The following is an 18,068-nucleotide window of genomic DNA, read 5'->3' on the forward strand; positions in this document are numbered from 1 at the left end:
TAGCATTAGTCAGGGCTCTGCTGCCATGCTAAGAATAATTTCACAATCCCATCTAGGCAGATTTACAAGCAGTTGACAGTCTGATAACTTCAGTGAATCATGGATTTGGTATGATTTGGGAAACAGAATCTATTTGGTTTCATTTTAGTTTTTTTCCTATCACTTACTTTCCCCAAAAGTCTGTTAAAATGTAAAGCCAATCTATTTTATGTACTGTTACAGCTTTTGCAAACCACAGCCATCAAGTCACTATTTGCAGATATTCTGTGGTTTAATTAACTGGTTATGGTCTGCTCAAAGTGTGTGCATAATGTTGGTCTGTTTGCAGAACACCACCACCGAGGAAATGCCTGTTTCTTCTCTTTCGTGTACCTAAGATTTGCCATTACCTGCTATATCAGATTGAGAGCGTTATATGAATATACTGATTCTGGCAATGAAGTTTGGAAGTGACTGTGTAGATCCTGTTCCTCATGTTTCTATGGTTATTCATAAATGTTATAGCCAACCTCAGTCAACAGATGCCATCTGTAAATGAAACATATATATTTTTTCAAATTGCTGAAAGCTGTTTTCTATCAAAACTCATTTCAAGAGTACTCAGAGAAATCCAGTCAACTTTTTATTCATGTCATTTAAAGGATGCCCAATGCAAACACAGTTATTCAGTGCCTGGGCTTCCATATTTAGACCAGCACATCACTTCTATGCATTGTTTACTTCGACACTGGGTTTATAGGGGAGGACAAGGGGGAAGAGTGGAAAGGCTGCTATAATTAAATTTAAAATAACCAAAAGGTCCTTTGGCAGTTTCCTTATTCCCTGAAAAATTAGTGCACTGCCTGGAAAATTAAAGGAAACCTGATCTGTAACTCCAGTGGAAACCACTTGTCATTTATTGTCCAGATATAAGAAATGTTACTTTTCCTCTTCCACATGTTGCAAGCAGCAATCCAGCTGAATGCTTTGCAGGGACTTGAAGGCCACTAGAGCCCAAATGCCATCATCTGCTCTGGCTTCCTGCATGATACAAGCCATGGAATTTCAAAGCCTATAACTCCTGCTACAGCAACAAGCACCATCACCAGAAAGACATCCATTCTTGATTTAAAGAGTTCCAGTGATGAGGATCCACTGTGTTCCTGGATAATTTTTTCCAGACTTGTTAAATAACCTCATTGTTAAAAATGCTGCCTTACTCCTACTTTGAATAGATCCTCCTTCTTCTGTTTGTTGGCTCTTGACCTTTGTCTGTCAGGGTAAACTCTACAATTAATCATCTTTTGACTGTTAGAAAATTCTACACTGTGAACAAGGCACTTCTAAAGGTGAAGAGCCTGAATGCTTTTAATCTTTTGATTCAAAGGACTGTTATTTTTTTATTCTAGTTTATCTTGCCCTTTAAATAGCCAGCATATAGGAATAGTATCTCTACAGAGACCCTGTCATGCTTTACCACAAGGATAGCTGCTATCTAGTTTCAACTTTCCAGCCTTTAACATTATCAGTTATTAATTTGATTTTAAGAGTCAAGCATCCCTCCACATGCCTTCACCTCCATCCATCGTGCCTTCCAGCATAATTGAAGCAGATTAAATGCCAATATGAACAGTCAGCATGAAGGTCTCATTCACAGATACCAGAATGATGAGACTTGCAAACAGGAACAGTCCGTACATCAAGTTCAAGTGTGAACAGTGTTTCTGCATTCAGCTAGGGTAATTCGCACTAACTCTTTCCAAAAGATTGCACTGAGACTAGCAGAAATCATAGAGTCATAAGAGTCACAGATGGTTTGGGTTGGAAAGGACCCTTAAGATCACCTAGTTCCAACCCCCTGCCATGGGCAGGGACAACTCACACTAGACCATGTCACCCAAGGTTCTGTCCAACCTGGCCTTGAACACTGCCAGGGATGCAGCCTGTGCCAGTGCCTCACCACCCTCACAGTAAAGAACTTCTTCCTTACAGCTAACCTGAACTTCCCGAGTTTCAGTTTGAACCCATCACCCCTTGTCCTATCAGTACAGTCCCAGATGAAGAGTCCCTCTCCAGCATTCTGATTCTGACATCTGATTCCAATTCCAGGATACATCACTCAGTGCAGGAATACCCACAATCTACTCAATCCTCTGTATCCCATCCTGTTTAGAAATTAAAATTGCGAAAGCAAGAAGTGACTGCTCATTTTCCCAACCTTTTGGACAGGAATAGAGTCAAGCAGTAAATGACATTTCTTGGAAAATTTCCACCTCTTTTCTTTTGTTTGTGAGTAGCTTGAGATATTCTCTGATTAATTTGAAAGGATTTGTGAACTTCTTTTCCATTTCCCTCTCAAAATAACTTATGAGAAGTTTCTTGTTCACATTTCATTATTTCATTTAGTACACCACATTGTGTAAGTTGTTTACAGGAATTAGTCATTCTGTGCCACGATTGGTTACTTTGACTGGATCTGCAAAGGTCAAGTTTGGAACTTTACACAGAAATAAGAAACATTTCAGCCACAGTCACACAGAGAACGGTCTCCTTGTGAACACTACTGTAAGTATCACCGGTGAAGAGATCAGACAGCACGAGGCACATGTTTTGGTGGATGAAAAAAGACAAGCAGTAGAGCTGCATAAGCAGCTGCTAAACAAACAAATTTCTGCTTCTTCCAGCACCTTCCTAGTTGCTGCATCATATTTTGTTAATTATACTGTAAATACTCCTGCTGTTTCAGGTACATTCAGGAAGAATGGATGCAAAGGCAGTGTGAACAGGCTGGAATGGAAAGTCAGCTTTATCCCACCTGCTCAGGAGTGGGGAACAGGGTCAGGATGTGGACAGCCAGCTGGCACTTTTTGGAGTAGCATTTAGGCTGACCTTAGACTTATTTAATAACACTTCAAGAACTGGCACCTCTAGGACCAAGGGAATAGAGCCATGAACTGCAACCACTTGCCTCTCCTTGCTAAGAGTTTGCAAATTGACAGGATATCACCCCGTGTTTCTTATGCAGAAGTACCCTTTAAAGACAGCATTCTTTCTACATTTAGAGCTTATTCTGGAACTCTCTTCACTAGTGCCTGAATACAGTTCAAGTCCAGTCCCAATGCTGACATTTGTGCGTGCTTCTATCCAGTATTTTCTCAGGCAAAACTCCATTGGCTTTGCAAAGAGTTTCGTTTGAGCAAGAACATCAGGTTTGACCTTTCAATTGCACAGTGACAATTAATAACAGCTCAAAACAGAGATTTTCTTCTCTTTTTTTTTTTAAACACAATACAAAAAATAGTCTATTGCAGAACGTTTGCTGCCACTGAAACAACGGTTCTTCTTCCCAAAGCCGCTTCAATTCCTTGAAGAACCTCTACAGAGTTCATGACATAGTAAATAAGCACCTTTTTGGGTGCCCATGATGGCATCAAATTCAGCAGCATGGTCAGAAGTCTCTGATTCCCATATATAAAAACGAAGAATAAACCAGTTATATGTACAAGTACTTCTGTAGCAGAGGGGGAGTGAGAGCCCAGGTCCCATCCAGTCCTCTATCCATTAGTAAATAGTTTTTTCCCTTTCCAACCTTAACACAAGCAAGGGAAATGGTGTGGTTTGCAGGCCAGTCTAATTTATCTCCTCTGTAAATCTTGTGAATTGCTATCTAAACAACTGTTCTATAAAGCAAAGCCTTTGACTGATTGGTCCCATGTGTCACAGGGCCAGGTCAGACAGGTATTTCTTCCCTTATTCCATGAATGTGAGAAAGAGATGTGAAATCTATGTTTATTTCATTAGACTATTAACTACATCTGACAACAAAACCTGCCACTGAAAGGAGGAAGGTGACCTTATACTGTAGAGACCAGGGAGTAACTGTAAGTTTATGAGCCACTCCATCATTTCATTCCATTCATTCACTCATCCACACATTTTTATTTTTGATTTCTGACATTTAAGTCAGAACTCCACTTCCCAAACCAGCCTGAGGCTCCCTCATCTTTCCAGCAACTGGAGAAGGAATACTGCAGTATGCCCACATCACCCAGCTTAGACCAGGGTTTGCCTACACAGCTGAATAAGAGGAACTTCTACTCCTCTCTTGTACTTGCCTGCTTAGGTCAGTACTAGAATTGTGCTGCATCAGGAGTTAACTCTGGAGTGTAATGCTGTGTAGAAAGACAGGTCTCTTCCAGTTTTCTTGCTTGGAGCGTTCTGTTCTGTGTGCATGTCACCAGAAACAACCTCATGTTTTAGCATTTCTAACACAGAGCTTGTGACATGTCCCTCCTGGTTTGCCTGGATCTATTTCCTTCAGATGCATGCTATATTACGCAGGACAAAAGGCTGAACAGACAGACAAAGTGCTGTCCAACACCTCAAGCACTGCTTGTAAAATAACAGGTTCTGCTGTGCTTTTCATGGTATTTTCTTGATTTACATTTTGGTAGCACCTCAGTAGCCTGATGCATAAAACTGACCAAAATTGAGAGCACAGAGCCTTGATAGAAAATGCGTTTCTACCTGCCCTGTCTTTGGGAGTTAGGAACTCTGCTCTGACAATTTTTTTCCCTAGTGCATTGATTTGTGATTTTAGGATCATTTCTTGTTGTTATTTAGTATGAGGGAGATGGGGTTTTGGCAGGATTGGAAAGTGCTGAGATAGGACACTGTCAGTACAGTATTACTTTCACAAGCTTTTCAAAGAGGGAGATTTTGTAGTGTTTCCCACTGATGCTCAAATCCTCTACTGCCTTTGGAAGACCTTGCGTGGTCACAGCCTTTTGCCAAATAATAGTTCATTTTCGGCTTTCTCTCCCCAGTTCCACAGGAATGCACCTATAATTGTCTTTATTAGCTTCAAAATGAGTCCTGTGGGTTCACAGCTTAGAACAGAGGTGGTTGTTCCCTGTTTTGACTAATACCACTTAGTGCTTTACCACGCTGCACTACAGCAGCTAGCTGACAGGGGAAGTAAAAGGGGTTTTTAGTGCTACCAAGTGTTACAGGCTCACTGGACTGACAGAGTTACATAAAACATGGAGTGCCTAAAACACATCAACATCCAGCCTGACATTTCCTTCTGCACTCTTTTACCTTCCATTCCAGACTATGTTCATCTTTATACTTGCTGTCATACTTGCTGCCTTTTAATCTTTTATCAGTTCACTGTAAATCTTGGTATCATTGTAACAACAGACCTGAATCATGCTAAGGCATACATCTTGACAGGACTGAAAGCTACAAAACAGGAAGTCTTTAAGATAAGTCCATAGCTCAGAAAGTATCACACAGAGGCCCTAATAACTACTGAGCTGTAGAATTACCAGTTTTGCCAAAAGCAACAGATTTCCTTCTGATCTCAGAGCAACTGTTTCCACACAAATCACATGTGCAGACACTTTATAGGGGTTATGTTATCTATGCCTCTTCTGTTTTCTCCTTGCATAGATTCTTGTATTTTGACACTACTTCTCCTCCCATATAAATGACCTTGTAAATTAAATTTATAGCTTCACAAGTGGGGTCAGATCAGTACAGTTTGTTCTAGTTTGGAATACAGAATAGTAAGGAGTGTTCTTAATGGGTTTAAGAAGAGACGTTACTGCTTGGGAATGGAAACAGACTCCACCAGTCACTAGAACAACAAACTGGGAATTGGGAATCCCTTGTTTCACCTTACCTAGCTCTGTCAACAAATCATGAAGTCTTTCTGTGGCTCCAGTGCACTCATCAGTAAAGAGGAAATCTGATCATTCCCGTCTCCTTCAGAGGGAACTGATCTGCATTAAGCACTGACGTATTGACATAGAAATGACTACAAACACATAAATCTAGGTCTCCGCGGTAAATGGTAGAAGTTAAATCAACTCACTGATCAGGAGAAGACTCTAAGCCCAACAGTCCTATCATACTCTGAGCATGTTAGTTCTTACTCATGCAATACTTATCAGATACGTCTTTGGAGCTGGCAAGCACTTGGTTTTATTACCATATGCATAGAATGCTTTATCCATTTCCTATAGCAACCACAATAAGCGCTACAGATACCACAGTACTGTTCACGGCCAGCAATAGAAAACCAGTCCTAACAAAAGTTTATGGCAACCATTGTACATGTCATGTGCCAGCGCGTAAAGACTTCAAGAGAACGGACAGAACATTTGTCCAACTCTTCCTGAAAAGATGATTTGCCAGGCTTCCAGTTCCCACCACTTCACCACTTTAAGATACCTAATTTCATATGTTGCCGTTGGGTGTATACACTATTTATTACTGGAAAGTTAGAAAACAATCAAAGGAAGTATCAGACTGTATAAACACTATGCAGAGGAACGATGAAATGGAGCATGAGAAGTCAAGACTCACTAACAAATTTGGGTGAAGAGCAGGACTCAGTAGACAAAAACTGCACAGGCAGTTTTGTCACTACTAGTGACAAATCAAGATTACTGCAGCTTCATGAAAAGCTAAACGTGTTCTCCGCATCTTTCCCACTCCTCTTCCCACCCCAGGCTATTCCAGCATTTTGGCTGCCATTTTCCTGCTAAACGAGGCAAAGTTTAGGAAGCGGGACACAAGACCAGGAGTCAGCACACTTGGGCTTTACTCTTGGCTTTGCTAGTGACCTGCTGTCTGACCTTTTCCACCACCCCATGGAAACAAATAGCACCTTTGTGTGTCTTTACTTCTGTTCCTACACTTTGCAAGTCCCTTTGAGCAGACCTGTCCCTGCATGTGCAGGGTGTAATGCACAACAAACACCCAGTCTTGGTCAGGGCCTCAACATCCTCAAATACTAAAATAAACCAAATAATTGTTACTAAATGTCAAAAAAAGGACCCTCAGAGAAATCAAATGGTTGGCAGAGGAGCCTGTACAGAAGGGTCATTCTTTCCATTTTCACTTCCTTTCTCTTGTTCAACTTTATATGTTAATCCTACAAATATTCATCCAAAGAGCAGGAGTCATTCATTACTCATTTTTCAGGCCTAACACTAGTGCAGTCCTGGCTTGGGTAGTCCATCCACTTTCTAGATTAATAGTTGCTTTTTCTGAAGACCTCATCTTGACCAATGATTAACAGATCATGCAGTACCTTCCAGCCTTTCATGTGTTCCTCTCCTGCTTCCCTCTGCTAGACTTCTTTAGAATTTCTCTTCAGTTCCTGGGAATAAAATATGGAACACTTAAAACCTGTCTAAACAGAATGGCCAAAATAATAATGAAGTGATATCACACGACTCACTGGAAAATTAAGTTTCAAATCTGTCCCTAGAACGTACCCTGCAACATGCCAGGACTTCCAGACTGTCTGCACTGCAGGAAGGTGTTCACCTGCACTCCAACCATGTCACTCTGATGCATATTTGGAGGACAAATTAAATATTTGTTGCCATTATGATTTTTTTTCATTAAATCTGACAATTCTAGACATGTTATAAATAACCAGGAGGAAAGCAACTGGCAGAATACAGGTAAAACAGTCAAAAGGTGTATGGTCCATGTTGGTTATCCATACCCCCCTAAAGTTTCATCACAGGGAACATAACTAATGCATTTGTGTATGTTCATGTTTGCAAGACATAATTAAATAGTACAGATGATGATGTATCTAGCAATAAGTATTTGTGAGTATGTATGTTATCCTATTTATGTCGGAAAACTCCAAATAACAATAACTAGTAAAGTTCCCCAAACCTATCATGAAAAAAGCAGCCCTTTTTTTCTTGAATGTGTAACAATGATATAACCCGAACTTTAACCACAAAGTATCAAACTCTAGGACCTATTGAAAAACAAATGAGCAGGCTTGAGTTCTTCTGTAGAGTGTGGGGTAGCAGCACTAGCACCCTGACCCATAGGCTCTGCATTACAGTTTACTCTTGGTTAAAGCTACACTAGAAACAAATAGGGCTGAAGGCATCTGAAAAAATACTGTTTCTCAGCAGTGAGGTCATCTCTTATATTGAGTCAACTAGTAGGTAAATTGTATAACAGGAAAATCCAAATTGAAAACTTCAAACTGCCAAGGGTTATGAATTCTTTGTTTTGCTTTGGAAACAAATGCACAGTAGAGACTAGAGTCACAGTGGAAGGAAGACATAACAAAGGCTTTGTTTGTAAGGGGATGGAACCACCACTCTCTGGTCAGGGATGAGGTTGGCTGATGTATTTTCCATAATAGTCAATTGAACAATCTCAGCACTCAATCCTGGCCAAATACTAATCTGCTGAATTTATTACATTTGGGGTTTTAAATTAAAATTACCATCTGTAACTCATGTGCAGTAAACAGCACAGAACACGTGATGAGAAAAAAAGCACCTCGTGAAAAGGTGGGCAAATGCCACTTGGTTTGAGGAGCCCAGAGAACTGTGATGCTGCCCATTGACCATTTTCTTGCTGAGCAAAAAGCAGAACAGCTTCATGAGGTTATTTGTTAAACCCCCTCTGTTCACTTCAGTAATGGCCTGTGCAGCCCAGGTCTGGAAATGTAGTTGGTTTGACCAAAGTGATACTATCAACTGAACAAAGCCAAATTTCATAGGAAAAATGCCATGGTAGCCAGAAATAATACACATACACACAGAGAAGAAAGTCCCAGCTTGGGTTTTGGGTTTTTTTTGTTTTGTTTTGAAGATTTCTGCTCTCACAATCATAAATATTCTGAGGACAACAAAAGCTGATTCAATATTGCAGCTATGTAGTCTGAGGTGGGTGAAATCCCTGGCCACTAAACACAGGGTATTGGGACTACTGCAGGCCCCACCAGGTCACCAGTGTCCCTGGTAGATAAAGCTGCTGGTGGGGACTCTATGGTCTAATTCTGATTATTTCAAGCAAGGCTGAGGGCTTAAACACTTTTTCTCTTCCTTTGCAACTCTTACACAAGTGCTCTCCAGAAAACCAGTCTTCTGAAAACAGCAAGTCTATTCATCTCTAGTTGAATGAACCCTACAAGGTACAAATCCCAGTTTGTTGGCCACTTGATGCTTTCAGCTTGACTTGTGCCGAACCATGTGTTTGACATGATTTCTGCACAGAAATGGAAACGGGGTCTGGGTTTAGTGGAAACATGTCACAATGCACATGGAAGTACAAATTACCTGCAAAACGATGCTGGGTAGAACTGGCCTAAAAAAGTGTTTTGAGAACATGTCTGTTGCCAGGAATGCTTTTTTTATTAACCTTTTTTTGCCCAAGCACCTGCAAATCCTATGGGTGAATATTTAAATTCATTTTCTAATGAGGCTATCGCACAAGTGATCCTGTCTTACTGATCCCAGGAAGTCATAATGAGTCTTAGAAACTACCCAGATAGGGTCTTCTATCCCTCCCACAGTATCACTGCTTCCAGTTTGTATTTCTTAGTACCAATACAAACAAAAGGAGTGGGACCCCAGACATGCAAGATGTTGTACAGATAGAGTCCATACTTACAATCCCCTGTGTAAAAATGGGGCACTGACTAAGACCTGGTCATAAAGTCTCATTGTACAGTCAAAGAAGATGGGCAGCTTCAAATGACAAGTCATCCTGTCCTACAGGATGGCTCTGTACATCCTCATCTCTGCTCTCTAGGAAGAGGATAACTTAGACAAAACAGTTAACTTCTTTAGGGTTTCAGTGATGACTAGTGGTAGATAAGAAAAGTCTCATGTTAAAGGCTGACAAAAAACACTTCCTATCCTCATTTTGCAAAAGAGAACAAATGAGGCTACAAAAATAATCAGTCACTTGCTCAAAGTCACATAAAAGAAGTTAAAACTCAGTTTCTTTTAGTTCAGACCTTCCTTCCTCATGGTGAAGTAGGCAGGAAAAAGGTTCTCACTGCTTTCCAACAAACAGCAGTGGAAATACATAATTGACTTATTATTTCACACTTTGTGCTTCCTGTTCATTTCTTTGTGAAAAGAACACTGTCCCTGTTGTTTTCTTTCTTCCCAACCTACGTCAAAGACATAGAAATTTAGGCTACTTCCCCTGTTTCCTTAGCATGGAAGGACCTTTGCAGAAAAGTATCTCAACAAGCAATAGCTTCACTATCTAGAGACCATGAGCCAAGTTATTTGTAATGGTGAATTATTACAAATAAAAATGGCACTAAACCTGACCATTTGGCAAACAGAGCATCAGTAACACAAGAGCTCAGGAAATCAGTGAAATGGTGTTGAAAGCATCAGTTTATCATTAAGAGTATTGTGTTACCAGTACAAAAGCCAAGCAGAAAAGAATACATTTCTCAGATTTCTCAAAAATCTACCTACTTGCTTAGGTGGGCCATCCAAAGACTCTTAGAAGCAAGATCTGAATTTCTACTTCAAGAGGTCAATCCACAGCATTCCAGGCTTCCAGTCTCACACTGAAGTAAACACAGATTAGAAAGACCACTGAGGCTTATGACAAGAGTCATGAACACTGCAGGAGATGCAGAGGAGCCCTGATGAAAAGAGCACTGCACCCACATCAGAATCACTGCAGGCTGCTACATTTGACATTCACGCAAGGCAGGAGAAGCCTGTGAATTTAGCTCTGGCTTTCCTGTATGATGAAGTGGCCTACATGAACACCAAGTCTAGTTTTGATTCTGTCTTTTAAGACTCAAAAGCCATTTTAAAAGAAATTGAGATAAATTTGGCCATTTTAAATGTCATTGAGATATTTTTCCTATTTAAAAACAAGTATTTCTCTCATGACAAATCCTCACTAAAGCCTAAACACAAAAATTATTGGAGTATTTTAAATTACATTTTAAAACAGTGTTGAGATACATGTATTTTTTGTCAAAATCATACAAGAAGTTAAAGGACTGAGTAGACCGATGTCACTGTAACCAACACTGACAACTAACTTCTGATAGCAGCAGAAGTCTTCTATAAAATCAGAAGAAATATTGTCCTACTTGTCCATTTAATCAGTTCTCAAAAATGACAATTCCCTTCAGAACTGCGAAAGAGATTGGGATTTGAAAAAGAAGGCAAGTCTCCTTTCCTCTTACGATCCATTAATGAACAGGAGAGCCTGGTTTCCTCTTAGCTGTAAATAAAAGACAGTTATGAGAGGATGATGCCTAGTAAGAACATGATAACCAGAAGGTGACCTTTTAATTTCTTTACTTTTGTGTTTAACAGGTTAGTTTTACATGCAAAAACATCTCCAGATCAGTATTTTTTTTTTCCCTATATAATTTGGAACACAAAGATATTTTAAACAACTAACAAAACATTTTGGTAGGTTTTTTGTGCATTATAGTTTAATTCCAGATTTTATGTTACTACAGTCCAGTATGATGAACAAGCAAATAGTAGGTAGCTAGAAAATTAAATATATTGTTCATCCTTTTCTAGCCTAACTCAAATTCTAGCAAATTTTGATAGTTAAGAGTCCTAATGTTTTGTTACATAATTTCTTGACCATACACATTAGGGATAATCCCACAGCAGAAGAGGTCAGAATCACAGAAAAAAATTAGTAGAAATATACCAGTGAACATCACATTTTCAAAGGTTTTAAAGCAGAGATAAAACAAGGCTGAAGCGGATGATTCAAGAGGTTGTTTCTATCAGAACCTCTTTTCTTTCTCTTGCCTGCCTTCTCAATTCCCCAGGGGTAGAGAAACACACGCATGTTCCCGAAAAAGAACCATGTGGAGAAAACACAGTTTGAGAGGCATCTCAGCAGTGGGCTCCTGATTTATACCTGTCTTTTTCTCACTCCATCTCTCGCGTGGACAAACAAACACCGTTCTCTTTCCCCTCTCATAAACCTGAAGATTCTCGCTTGTCTATCCCATTGTTTGTAATACCTCCCCTGCAGCAATCACTCCCAGTCTCAAAGAACTCATGGTGGGAGCCAGAGGAACTTTTTCACAGACCCTGCTAATGTTTCGCATTCTTTTGCACAAGAATACGTGCCCTACTGCCCATAATATTCACTACCATCCACGGGTGTGCACACACCTTAGAAACCATAAAAGCAGATTGTTGGGGAGAGCGAACTAGGCAGCTAGGCTGTTACTTGTATTTAGCTGCTAGAAGGCTACATGGAGCAGAGAATTACAAAAATTGACATTTGTGTTTTTAAGTTGGCATTAACATAATGGAAATGGTGTGTAACTCCCATGTCCCCAGCCATCAAGGGTCTGTCAGCCTTACTCAGTGTCCCAACGCCCTCTCACTCATCCTCCTTAAAAGCAAATGAGTCGTTCTGTATCTGACGTTTCTTCCAGAGGCAAACCCAGCAGGGTCCTCCTTCCCTCTAACTTCTTGTCATCCAGAGGTTAGTGTTTTAGTAACTTGAAACATCCTGTAAAATCTATCAGGATTAGTTTCCAGTATAGAAGCACTTGTACTTGATCCAAGCTAATCAAATGTTCTTCAGATACTAAGCCCCAGGGTTTAAGTGAGCACACCCAACATATTAAGCAAAAATGACCTTCTCAGTGTGGCTACTATATCCTCCTTTTTGACCCCTTTTGACACAATTTTGGCTGAGACGAGAGAGAGTTAAAGCCATTGTGAGTAGGCCAAAAATAATATAGTAAGTGTGTGTCTGATGTCACCAGAATGTTATATCCTGAGACAAAAAAAAAGAGCTAGTTTTAGATGGAACTGGACATTTTTTACATACCACTAAATGAGGCTTTTTAACAGATAACATTTTGCTTTCAAACTTGTATTTCAGTCTTTCCCAATGGAATTAGCAACCAAATTAAGGGGTTTAGGAGCTCATATTATAATCAAACACAACTCTGAACTTACAAGTCATGTATGACCTGGCAGCCAAGAGGTTATGGTGACTAAGAAGGTAGACCACAGAAAACCGAAGAACAGGAAACTTTCAGTCTAGCGCTGATGGAAAAGCTTTGGATTAGATGGATGCAGTACTGAATAACTTATTTCAAAGCAAACAGCTCTAACAGAAGTTTCTGACCCTTTTATAGAGGAAACGCTGAAGACATACGATGTAAGAATTCAGAAGTGCATGTTAAGCTGCAAAGTCTTATTTTGAGTTATATACAGCAAGATCTGCGTTATGCAGCTATACAGAGTGACTGTCCCTTCTTCCGTTCAGGACTGACTGATTTCCTTCCTTTCAAAAAACAGTATTTATTATTCCACAAAGGTGGTTTAATGCTCAGCTCCTCTATATGCCCAGGCGATTTAATGGAATTTCTGGAAGGCCCTGGATGTACAATACTGGAACAATTCAGTTTTTCCCTCTGTCAGAATCACTCTTTCTGTGCATCCATAGAAAGAAGTTCTTTTTCTACCAGTGACAATTCCAGACATCCAGATGCTGACAATTTAAAAGACGGCAGAGCCTTTCAGCAGAATTCAAACCAAACCAAACCAACATTTCCCTATTCTTCAGGAGGGGCCTTAAAATTGGAAGATCACACAGAAGCATGATCTTCTTTTGCTGACAGATATTAAGAGACAATAAATGAAATGCACATTCCCAAAGTCTGTTCTAAGATTGTACAAGGTTTTGCTGCCCTAGCTCCATTATCATCTTGGATCCAGGTGAACAGGAGGTTAGTTTTAATTCTGCCCACTAAAATGCAACATAACTGTCAAGGAGGAACTTTAGAGGAAAAGAATTTCCTTGAGTGAACTTAGGCTTGAGTAGATTTCTGAAAGTACAAAGTACCACAAATAACAAATTTAAACTTTGACCGAGGTTAGCTCTTGAATTTCCATTGGAATAAAAGCAAACAGATGTCTCTGGAGTAAAATGAACAAAATAAAAGATATTTTAAAATTGGACAAAATGTCCAAACCTCACTTGGGAAGCTGTACATGCAGTTCCCATTCATATTAATTGTAAGCATTCGCCTAAGAAAACATGTGTAATCAGTTGCTACAGCTCAGCTGATGACTGGCAACTTGGTGACATGCTTGAGGCCAAAATCTATCTAGAGGCAGCCTCTTGTGCTGCCCTATGGTTAAAAGGAAGTTAATTTCAACTGATATTGAGGGTGTTCAGATTATAGAACAAACATTAAAAAGAAAAGCTGATGAAACTCAAGATAGGTAGCTGAGTCCTCCCCAGCATTTCTATTCTGAGTAAACCTGCTCTGACGACTCGAACACTTTCACTGGGAAGGCTTCTCATGAGAATGATGTAAGAATCCTGGGTCTGCTCTCTCTGTAAGGTAGAAGTGACTTACTTGAATTCAGAGAACCTAGTTTTACCCAAATCCAGACTAGTATCAAAAAGAGACATTTCAGCCACTCCCAGAAAGTTCAGACTAACATATATTAACAAATTTGAGGACTAGTGGAAGGAGTAACAGGCTCATACAATACCTTGACTGAGACAATATTACTATTTGACTTTCATACTTACAGCAAAACTGAGCCAAAAAGCACGAACCAGTAAATGGCAAGATTCTCTTCTGCTGTGAATCAGCATAGCTCAAGCACATGAATGCTTTTTAAAATAACAACTCAGGTAAAAGGCATTTGAGATCTGATTCCTCATTCCAGGCAGTTATTAGATCCATATTACCATATACTTACAATATTATTTTTTTAACGTTAAAAATATCCCAAGATTTTGGCCAAAGGGGAAAAAAAAAATGGAAAAAGGAAAAAAACTTCTTATTTTAAAACTTCCATGCTATTTTTTGCTAGTTGTAACTTTGTGGTTTTATGACATCACATTTATTCCTAGATATCAGATGTTAAGAAATATCAGATCACATATAGAGGCAAATTAACTTGACTTTCTTCCCAGATCTAGATCATCCAACCTAGGCCACAATTACTAAAGCTAATATCCTGTTCTATCCTAAATGTCAGGATTTGCTGATTCCACTGATTTTTGCCATACTCAGCATACAAAACTTGCTTTAAAATCACTGAGAAAATACACGGTTTGGTTGGAAGCATGTAGAAATAGCCATTCTTGTGCATCACGTCCCTGAATCTTATATATAGGTTAATTTGAATATTCTGGACTTGTTCTTGCTTAAAATCCTTCCCCACCAGAGCACAGTAATAGTGCGAAAGGCCTTGAGGTGGGAGGCAGTGGGACTGACACCATCGTGCAACTGACCTACTGGGAGCAATACAGCGTTACTGTTTGGAGGACAGACAGCGCAGAAAGGGAATGGAGGGCAGCCTGGAACAGAGATTGGTGTCAAGGGGGAATCCTGCTGCGAGGAATTTACTGAGCCCAGAAACTGTCTCTGGTTTTATTACTATTTATAATTATAAATAAATGATGGTAGTTTTTAAAACTTTCCTTTCGCAGCAAAATCCCAAGGTCATGGGAATCACCAGCACCACAAATAGATGTTTGAGACGAAGCTATGAAAACCTGCAGCTGCACAGGGTCTGTCAGCTAAGGGCTCCCATTCCTTCTCCCCCATCCACCTCCACCCAGTGCTCCTCACCTTCACTGGATGGACTCCCTGTGCACTACCTCAATACAAAGCTCAGGCAGCACCGACAAATTTAAGAGTAAATCCAGGTTCCCAACATGCCAGGACATCACTCTGGTTGCTTTCCTGCAAGATTCTTTTGGGTTAATCCAGGCATTCATTTGACCTCTGCTCTCTCTGTGGATGGTAACTTAACTGTGACTGCCATGAGGCCCCCTTTGTCGTCAGCAGGGGCTGGGATTGGAGCCCAGTACAGATAGCACATCCCAAGTAATAGCAGTGCCTGGAAGAGCACTTCAGCTGCAACATCAGCAGCTTCAGGAGAAAAAGGGAACAGGCCAGGACAAAAAGACACATCTGCTTCGAGTGATGACAGGGAAGGAACATAAGGAGAAAACAGCCATGATTATGACAACCAGGCTTCCCTGATAGACTGGCTTCTTCCCTGCCCCTCACCCTCCAATCTTTACTTCCTGCAGATCCCAATCTCTTAAGATCTTCACATCTTTCATCACTTGCACTCTAACACTTCCCCACACAGGCAGATCAATCTGAGAGATTTCCCTGCCATGTACTGCTTGCTAGTACCTTAGTCACATCACTTTTCACATCCACTGGATTTCACCTCCCTCTTTCTACGCTGAAGGGACGTTCAGCTGCCACTCGAAATATCAAACTCCCGTAAGCTTTGAAGAGCTGTATCTTTTTCAGTAGCCAAATGTAAAAAATAATTCTGCTGGGAATTTGGGAGCCATTTCAATGTCAATGAGCCCACAAACTACCTTCAAAACATCACTAGTAAAGTGTGCAGAAACTCCTACAACTTTGCTATGAGTCAGTTCCATTCTTTGTTTACTGGAGGACCATAAGCAATCAGAGCTGTTGGATCACACAGCTCAATATAATGCCCCACATTACAGGCAACAGTCAATTTAATACTGAAAACAAAGGTGTTTTGTGGCTGCTTCTGCACAATGCAAAGGGACTTGGAAACAAAATTAGTTGTCTGAAAAGTAACTTGAAGTTGGACAGCTTGCAAGGAACACAATACGCCAATCCCAGGATGTTCTGCTTGCACAAGAATTACTGGAACAGCTTCACTGTCACTAGGGAAACTCATTCAGAAACAGCTTCTTTTGAGTATGTGGAGATGGTAGGGATTTCTTCCATCTAAAGCAACCTGTATGTCCACCAGAACTGTCCTGTCCAAAGAGATGCTTTGCTTTCCAGAGAAAACTGCAATTTTTAATCAGAAGTGCTAAAATCCACCCAGCAAGAAGATTTTCAGTTTTTTAGGAAGACAAAAGCTCCCTGGAAAAATAGTTTCCAGCACTATCACCAGGTACAAATCACCTTTAAGCCCACGACTAATTGGGCCACTGTTTCCCTCTGTAGTCATTCCTGGGTGTCTCTCTGTAGCACTAATCCCCAGCTGAGCTTCCAGCTAAGAAATCATAACATAACACCCACCATGAGTAAGCACTGCAGCTCAGTGAAAATTTTCCTCAGCGTTTGTTCCTCTGTACATGACTCATCAGGATATAACTCAAGGTATTTTTCCTACCCCCTCTTCCTAAAATATAGGCAGTGCAGAGAGTTACTTTATAGTGGAAACATTACTCCAGCAACTACCCTTACCAGTAAGGACACACATGCTTCTTTCCTCCTATCTATCCTAAACAGAACAGCTTACCAGCAGGTGCAACTGGTTACTTAGTGCTTACAGAAGACCCAAATCCAGCTGTGAGCCAACAAGTAACAAAAGTAACACACAAGCAGCATTTCCTAGTTTTGTATTACCTTTTTTCAGGCTCTGTTTTCCTGGTCTGCCTTTCAAACAAGCCTTGTTTCCACGTGCACCATGGCACAGGTTTTTGTATCTCAGTAAATCAGAGTACCACCTTTTAAACCCCACCCCCTGGAATGGCAAAACCCCTGAGATTTAGTAATAAACCATTCCTCTTTCTTAAAAGGACACGATACTCACTTGCAATGTTTCAATGATACTATTGCTTCTCATTTGGCTGAAAGTGGGAAAAAAATATTTCACAGATTTTTATAAATAGTTTCAAACTGCACAACTACAGCATGTTATTTAGTTTATAAAATGGTGGAGTGAGGGGGAGGTACCAGGTTTATTCCCATCCATCAGCAAATATTTCTCTATGGGCAACTTCAAGGAAGTCAAGAAGATGGCTAACTGAGAAAGAACAGAGCAGTATTAGCCTGGGAATTTCTTTGTGTTACTATAGAAATGAGTGCAGATGAGGCAGAGAGAGATTAAGGATCAGCTTTTCAACATTGCTTAAGCACAGATATGCACTCAACAGGGTTTTCAAAGGTTCCTACAGAGGTTCAGGGTCTAACTCCTTTTCATAACACAAGCATTTAGGACATTTACATATCCACTGAAACACCAGTGAGGCCATGAAAGCATTCAGAAAGACAGACACCTTTTGCTGAAACTGTTCCATGTAATGCTACATAATCCCATCTAATCCCATGTAGCAAAAAAACTAACATAGGTGCCATTTTCACAGGAAGAAGAAACATACATCTACTGTAATCTTAACAGGCAATGATGCTCAAACCCTTGCACTGAAAAGGTGTACTGTGATCTTTCTAACAAGGATAAGGACCTACATTAAATTGTAACTCCTGAGATGCAGAAGGTGGGTTTTGCTGTAAAACT

The sequence above is a fragment of the Nestor notabilis genome, unplaced genomic scaffold (genome assembly GCF_000696875.1).
Source record: "Nestor notabilis isolate BGI_N333 unplaced genomic scaffold, ASM69687v1 scaffold1146, whole genome shotgun sequence".
NCBI lineage: Eukaryota > Metazoa > Chordata > Aves > Psittaciformes > Psittacidae > Nestor > Nestor notabilis.